We start from the raw sequence: 7,358 nt of genomic DNA on the forward strand, positions 1-7,358 counted from the left end.
GCAATGACCAGGCCAAATCTTTAGTATACTTTATTACTTCTACCTTCCAAACTTTCCATATGCTTCTTCCTTAGCCACTCTCTATTGTAGTGATGATTGTTGGTGACACTGAGATTACTTTCAGGTATTCTATGCTTTCTATTCATTGGAGGATGATGTTAATGTTTTCAGTGTGTGTGTGTGTGTGTGTGTGTGTGTGTGTGTGTGTGTGTGTTTCCCTTGGGGAAGGGGGAGGGGAGTGTATTTAATTTGCACAAGAGAAAAAAGGTTTTATTATTTTAAAATCAGATTTTAACTTCTAGTTCTGTCATGAAGTAGGGATATTTTCTTGCTCGGAGGGAGGATTTTTTTCTATTTCTTCTAAGCCATAAAGTACCATAAGGACAGAGAATAGATCATTTCATCTTTTGTATTCCTAGAGCTTGGCATAGAAGTTGTCAGTCTATGCTTATTGATTAAAAGGAAGGAAGAAAGGAAGGATAGTAATAATTTTATTATTGGCTTCTAAAATCAGCTGGCTACATATTTCTTAAGTGGTTTATAGATCATAAATTTGAGAATTGTGTTCTACTTTTTGTGAAAAATATAAATAAAATGAGGGACAAGTCTTTGAACAAGGACAGTTTTATCTCTCTATTCTCTAGTATTCACTGAAAAAGAACTGTGTGGTGGACCCTAAGTGCTTAATTGCCATAGAATTTTCTTTGGTCAGTGAAATGTGAACGCAAGTGGAGTGTATCACATTTCCTGCAATTGTATGCTTTTCCGCTTTTCTTCTGTCATGTTATCCTGTGATGTTCCATATGAGGGAGGCTAGGTCTCTAAACGAGAGTGACACGGAGCCGTTCTGTCATGTATCATAGTAGCCACCTATCACAGACATATCACAAGAAATAATTCTTTTATTTTAAGTCGCTGAACTGTATTTTTGGCTACCAAGAGAGTTCATTTTCTAGTCACTGCTCTTATTTACCTTATTATTTTTCTGCCATTAATTTTGCAAGCGTAATTTTATACCTAATACTCTAGGAGTTTTCCTGTGGCAAAAAGTATTATAAAATACATTTCTTTTGGTTTCACAGAGAATACAGCCTTTTTGATAAAAATGTGAGATAACTTTTTAGCCCTATCCCCAAAATTTATAATTTTACTTTTTAAAGATAACCAATGTTAAAATTTGTGTATTTAGAGAGGCCTGGGTGACTCAGTCGGTTGAGTGTTTGACTTCGGCTCAGTTCATGATCTCACAGTTCATGAGTTCAAGCCCTGTATGGGGCTTACAACTGTCAGCGCAGATTTCGCTTTGTATCCTCTGCCCCCCTCTCTGTCTGCCTCTTCCCTGCTTGTGCTCTCTCTCTCTCTCAAAAATAAACAAACATGAAAAAAAAACTTGTGTATTTATTTTTGAGCCTTATTTCTAAAAAAAAATTCTTAAGTAATGTATTTTTATTGTATGTATATGTATATATATGTATACTTTTTATATGTATATACCCATGTATTTTACTACATAAAGTAATTTTAAAAGTACATAATGGAAATCAGTGGAACAAATAGTCACACATATTAAATTCTAACTTTAGCAACATTTTTTTCCTCCTAGGAGCATATCAGGCTCCTGTGTCAAATGATAGCTATATTCCATTTTTAGGACGATGATGTGGAATGGCATTCTATTTTATTTTGTAATTTACCACATTTTGTTTCTCTTACAGTGACATATGTATAAAAGAAAAACTCATACTTATAAAGCACTTCATGTTTGTCAGGGAGCTTTTGCTTTTTATCTCATTTGAGCCCCAAAGCGTACCTGTGCAATCGAGGTGGCTTGCATTTTCTCGGTTTCATATACGTGAAGATATGATTTGGCAAGTCTGATAGCTGGTGCTGAGGAAATCTAACGGAAAGCCCCAGTGCTCTTGTACTCATTTTATTTGTCCTGACAGTGTAAGATTTTCTGTAAAAGAAGCTAATGATTTTCACTTGCCTCGGTGGAGAGTGATAGACATGAAAACTGGGATATCCCGTATTCCACCATTTTGCAAACAAAGACATTCATGGTACATCCCTACCATTCCAGGTGAAAGCAACCTGAGAGTGTACCTGAGCCTCAGTACACCTCACAAAGTGTGCCTACCATTGTTAGAGACCGGAGCGAGCCATTTAATGAATCTTAAAAAAAAAAATAGTTATTCTGCATGGCTCAAAGGATGTAGTGAAGAGCACTGGACTAGGAGTCAGAAAATTTGGTTTCCAGAACCACTGAGCTTCTAACTAATCTCAATGTAGTCATTGCATCTTTTTGTTTCCGTATCTCATGGGTAGAATGGGGATAAGAGTAAATACCTTGTAAAATTTTTTCAGAGCACAGACAAGCACAAACACGTATGTTTAGACATAAGACTCAGTGATTGGCAAATAGTTTCTACTTGGTAAATGGTATACATTATTTTTATTATTTGTAAGCAGGACTTCCATTTTAAAGCAACAAGCAGTTGTTTGTTTTCAATTTCTCTAGTGTTGGAAGATTGAGTTCAGGTATATGGAAAGACTATTCCTTTGTTCTGGGAAAAAAAAATCACTCTATGGTTAAAAGTAAAGAAAAAAGGCACATTTTAAAAAATGGAAATGGCCACTACTCTGCAATAGTAAAGTGGAAGTTTATCTTTATGGGCAGAGTTCAATATCTATGGATTGTTTCTTCTGGGGAAGAAATATTTCTTTTCTAAATAGATGTTTGGACTGCATCATCTTGGAGAATTCTTTTCTAAAGCAGTTTTGGAATAGTGGTTGAGAGAGAAGGTTCTGAAGTCATTCTACCTGGGCATGAATCACAGATTTCTCAATTACTGTTTGACTTTGGGCGAGCTATATAATCTGTCTGTATCTATAGGTATAATAATGGAACCCATCTCATAGAGTTGTCAGAAGTGGAGACCTAAAGATGGCAGCCAGGATATGGGGACATATATTCACACCATGTAATTAGAGAGACGCTTAAAGGGTACAATCTGAGATTCAGAAGCTTATTCTGGACCGTCAAAGTGGTCTTTGAGACAGTATTTTAGAATGAATTATCCTGGCTAGAGAAACAATGTAAGAATGTTAGATTCTGATGAATTCTCCTCATAGCAAATTCAGGCAAGGACAATCCTTATAGTTTCAAAGTATGGGGAAACGCACATTCATATTGTCGAGCATCCAGGGAAGAAGGTTATCCTAGGGCAGAAATGAGCTACAAGCCTTAGTATGGGGGTAACAGAGGAACTTATTTCCTTTTTCTAGCGCTCAGGTAGGTAGGGCTTGGATCCCAAGGGGAGGGAGACATACTTCTGTGCACTTACCCTAGGGAAGGTACATAAGATGACACCAGGTCACAGGGGAATGCCACACAGGAAGAAATAAATAATGGAGAGGTTTAAGGCTGAAGATCTGAGGATGCGACAGGGCACAGGTTTAAGCCTTCAGCTTTATAATTCTTTTGCGTTGCCACCAAGTCTCTGGAAAATCCTTATATGTGTTGGAGCCTGGTCACCTGTCACTCTGGAGGATCAAAGAAGGGCTAGTGCGAATATGAGGGACAATGTGTTACTGGGAAAGTAACCCTGGTTTGTGGGTCCCTTGTCTCAAGAAGATAGAGGTGGACTGTGGGAGGGGTGGTGGTGATCCCAAGCCTGACAGCTGGCTAAGATGGCTCATGAAAAGCAGAATAAATCTGAAGAACACCTAAATATTCCTTACATATCCTGAAGAACACTTAGGAATGGGAATCTATTAGAATACTGGAAATCTGGGTGAAGATGAGATTATCATAATTTAGATGTTAAAAGAAAAGGTGAGCTTTGGAATGTTTGCTTGGTGAAGTCTGAAATGTTTGTTTAATACCACCACCACCGGTCATCTCATCATTAACATCATCACCGGTATGTTTATATCTGAATTCCTGCTTTACCCCAACTAGGCCTCCAGATGGCAGAAGCTCACCCACTTGCCCCACACCAATGAGATTCTTCAAAAACATCACTGTATCTCACTACGTAGGTCCCATCCCTGTCTTCAGCCTCTATGCTCCTGCCTTCCCAACTCAACAGAAAAAAGATCTTCTTCTGTGTCACAAATTGGTTCATGTCTGTCTTGTCTCAGGATTAAACATGTTCTAACATGATGGACAGTGAGAACATCCACTCCCTTCAGAAGGAAATCCCTGTTCTAGCACTAGACATGTGGCGGGAACAAGACAGTCACAATAGTTGATGATAGTTTTTTTGGTATTCTGGTGTATTAAATCTTAAATAACATTACATGAAGGATGCCAAATATCCAGGACTGGTTATCCAGTCATGCCCCTTCTCAAAGTCTATTCTTTAGAGTAAAGTAGAGAGAGGGCCAGTTTTGTTTTGGTTTTTAAATTTTTAGTTTATTTATTTATTTTTGAGAGAGAGAGAGAAAGTATGGGTGGGAGAGGGGCAGAGAGAGCAGGAGAGAGAGAGAATCGCAAGCAGGCTCCACGCTGTCAGTGCAGAGCCCATGTGGGGCTTGAACCCACGAACCATGGTGGTCATGACCTGAACCGAAGTCAGACTCTTAACCGACTGAGTCACCCAGGCGCCCCAAGAGAGGGTCAGTTCTGCCTGCCAAATTAATAATCTGGTCTTGGGGAAAAGTAAAAACATATATACCCCAAACTAATATTGTTTCTCTTGTTTGTAGGTTAGTATTTTGAAGCATTGCTAAGCTTTGATGTAACTTCTCACTGAATGTCTCCACAACCTGTAAGACTTCCCAAATAGTCCTCAGTGCAAAGGAAAGTCTGCTCCAAAGACAAATACCAATTTCTCCTCAAGAAGACATAAATTGCTACCGATCCCTCAAATTTCTTGTTTCAAGTCTTAAGAGCTAGACTCTGCCAGGTGGGCTTGGTCCCAGTCCCGATTTGTCTAGGAATAATAGTTGGTTTCTGAATGGAACATTGACCAATTTCTATTCCTGTTGAATGCAAAATGTGCAAAGCTTAGTGTTCCACAGTGTTCCATAGTTAGAATAAAATCATATTCATAACTCATTTATTTGTGTATTCTTTAGTAGACCTAGACAGTCTTAATTTATGTTAATATAGACTTCTGTAACGGATTCTTAAATACCCTTGGCCTCTACAAGGATATTCAGGAATTCTGAAATATTAAAAATGATTCATTGAGAATGACTTCCCCAAATCCTGGAATGGAAATTTCTATTTTTGCCTTACTAACTTTAGGTAACAATTCTAAATCAGTGTGATTAGGGAGACAATCTTGATTCCAGGCCAGTTTGATTTCCTTCTTATTACATTTCCACAGTTCTGTTATCAGTTTTATGGTGTTTTTCAAATCTTATCTCACAGTATTCTGACATGGGATGTCTTCTTTCAGAGCCTTTAGTACTAAGGCAGATGTTTCTAGGTCTTTTCATTTGCAAATGTCCAAAGAGTACTTTCTGAAAGCTCTGTGAATATATTTAAAAGTCTGCTTTGTTCCAATGTGCACTGCTAAATGGTTTTGTAAGAGGTTAAGAGTTGCTGCTTTGAAGCCAAGATTGCCTGGATGTGTATCTTGACTCTGCCACTTACAAGCTACATGACCTTGCAAAGTTATTTAACCTTTCTGTGTCCCAGTCTCCTTACCTGTAAAATGGTGATAATAATCATAGCTACTCATGGGGATATTATGAAGATTAAATAAGAGAGAGAGAGAGTATAAAACTTGTATGCATTAGATAGATGTTATTTACAATTTTGATCACAAAACATTTTTCCAACATACTCGAAAAAATATTGGTTGACTGGTTTATTTTTGCTCGTCACTTCAACTCTGTCTTTAATTTATTCTGTCTCGTGTCTTTGCACTATAGGCCATACCTGATGTTCTATTCAAACATTCTAAACTAGGAAATGTCAATAACAACCTGGAGCCCAAGTTGAAATCAGATCCCATTCTCCATTTTCATGACACTGTAATAACATGAATCACCACTCCCTCCTCCCCTGACAGGATGTAGCAGTCCCAAGAAAATTATTCCTTAATCACTCATGGCCAATAGTCTTGGGCTACAACTGCATTCTGCAACAAAGAGCACTGTCCTTTTAGTAGAAAGTTCTGGTAACTCACTAATTTTGTATCTCTAATTATTTTTTGAAACAATAAATTATAAAGGTCAACATTGTGGCATGAAACATGGAAAAAATAAAGGTCTTTACATAAGAGTCTTCTATTTAAGACCACTCATGAAATCTGACATGTCTAACTTCCTGTAATTATGCTGTCAGTTGCAGACTACTTTTTCTAATTGTAATATTTGGCAGTTTTTCATCTCCTTGGCTTTGATTAGATTTTATGAAAAAGATAAGGATAAGATACAATTTCTGACTGATCTTATTTCATGGATTATGATTTTTGGTACTGAGTTTTGATGCAGAAATTTAAAAGAATAAAGTACTGTGTAAATGTGGTAACAATCTCAGGATAAAGCAGTTTTTGTGAGTATCACACCTGAAAATAGCAATGTATTGTCTTTCCTATAGAAATGGCAAGGGGCTGTATGTGCGGTGGGTAAAGGCATATTCCCTGGAACCAGACCACCTGGTTTTCAACCCTGGAGCATTGTCACCTACTAGTTGTATGGCTTTAGTCTATTCACTTAACCTCTATCGGCCTCGGGTTTTAGCTAAGAAATGTTATAATAATATTTAACTCAGAGCATTATTGTGAGGACTAAATGAGTTAATAAATGTGACAGAAGACTATCTGGCACATAGTATCTGCTGGATAAGAGCTAGCTTTTACTAATAACTTCTATCAAAGGTCATCATATCTAAGTTGACTTATTCACATGGCACCTTACGAAAAAATAGTCATCTTTAATTCCTTTCTTTCCCTTGATATCTAATTAGTTATTAAAGTTATTGATTTTTCAAAATAACTCTTCTGAAATTTTCATTTTGATGGACACTAACCTTTTTTAGTTCCTTATATCTTCCTCAGACGAACAAAGTAGTTTTCCGTCTGATTTCCGTGTCTTTAGTCTTTCTTCACTTCACTGCATCTAAGCATAACTGGCAGATCGATCTTCCTAAAAGTTAGATTGAGTCCATCACTGTTCAGCTTTGGATCTTTAGTAGTGCTCTATTTCTTACAGTATAAACTCCAGACCCTTAATCTTTATATCGAAGCTCCTTAGGTGTAGCTAGCCTCAACCTTGACAAACCTTCAATTGTGCTGGTCTGCTCAGTATTCTGAAAGCATGTTTTGCTTTATTTGTATTGTAAGTTTGTTCGTTCCTCTCCTTCTTTTGAAATATTCTCTTCGTTTCTTGTCATTTGCTGT

Source organism: Panthera pardus, unplaced genomic scaffold (genome assembly GCF_024362965.1).
Source record: "Panthera pardus isolate Hobbes unplaced genomic scaffold, ASM2436296v1 HiC_scaffold_16, whole genome shotgun sequence".
Taxonomy (NCBI): Eukaryota; Metazoa; Chordata; class Mammalia; order Carnivora; family Felidae; genus Panthera; species Panthera pardus.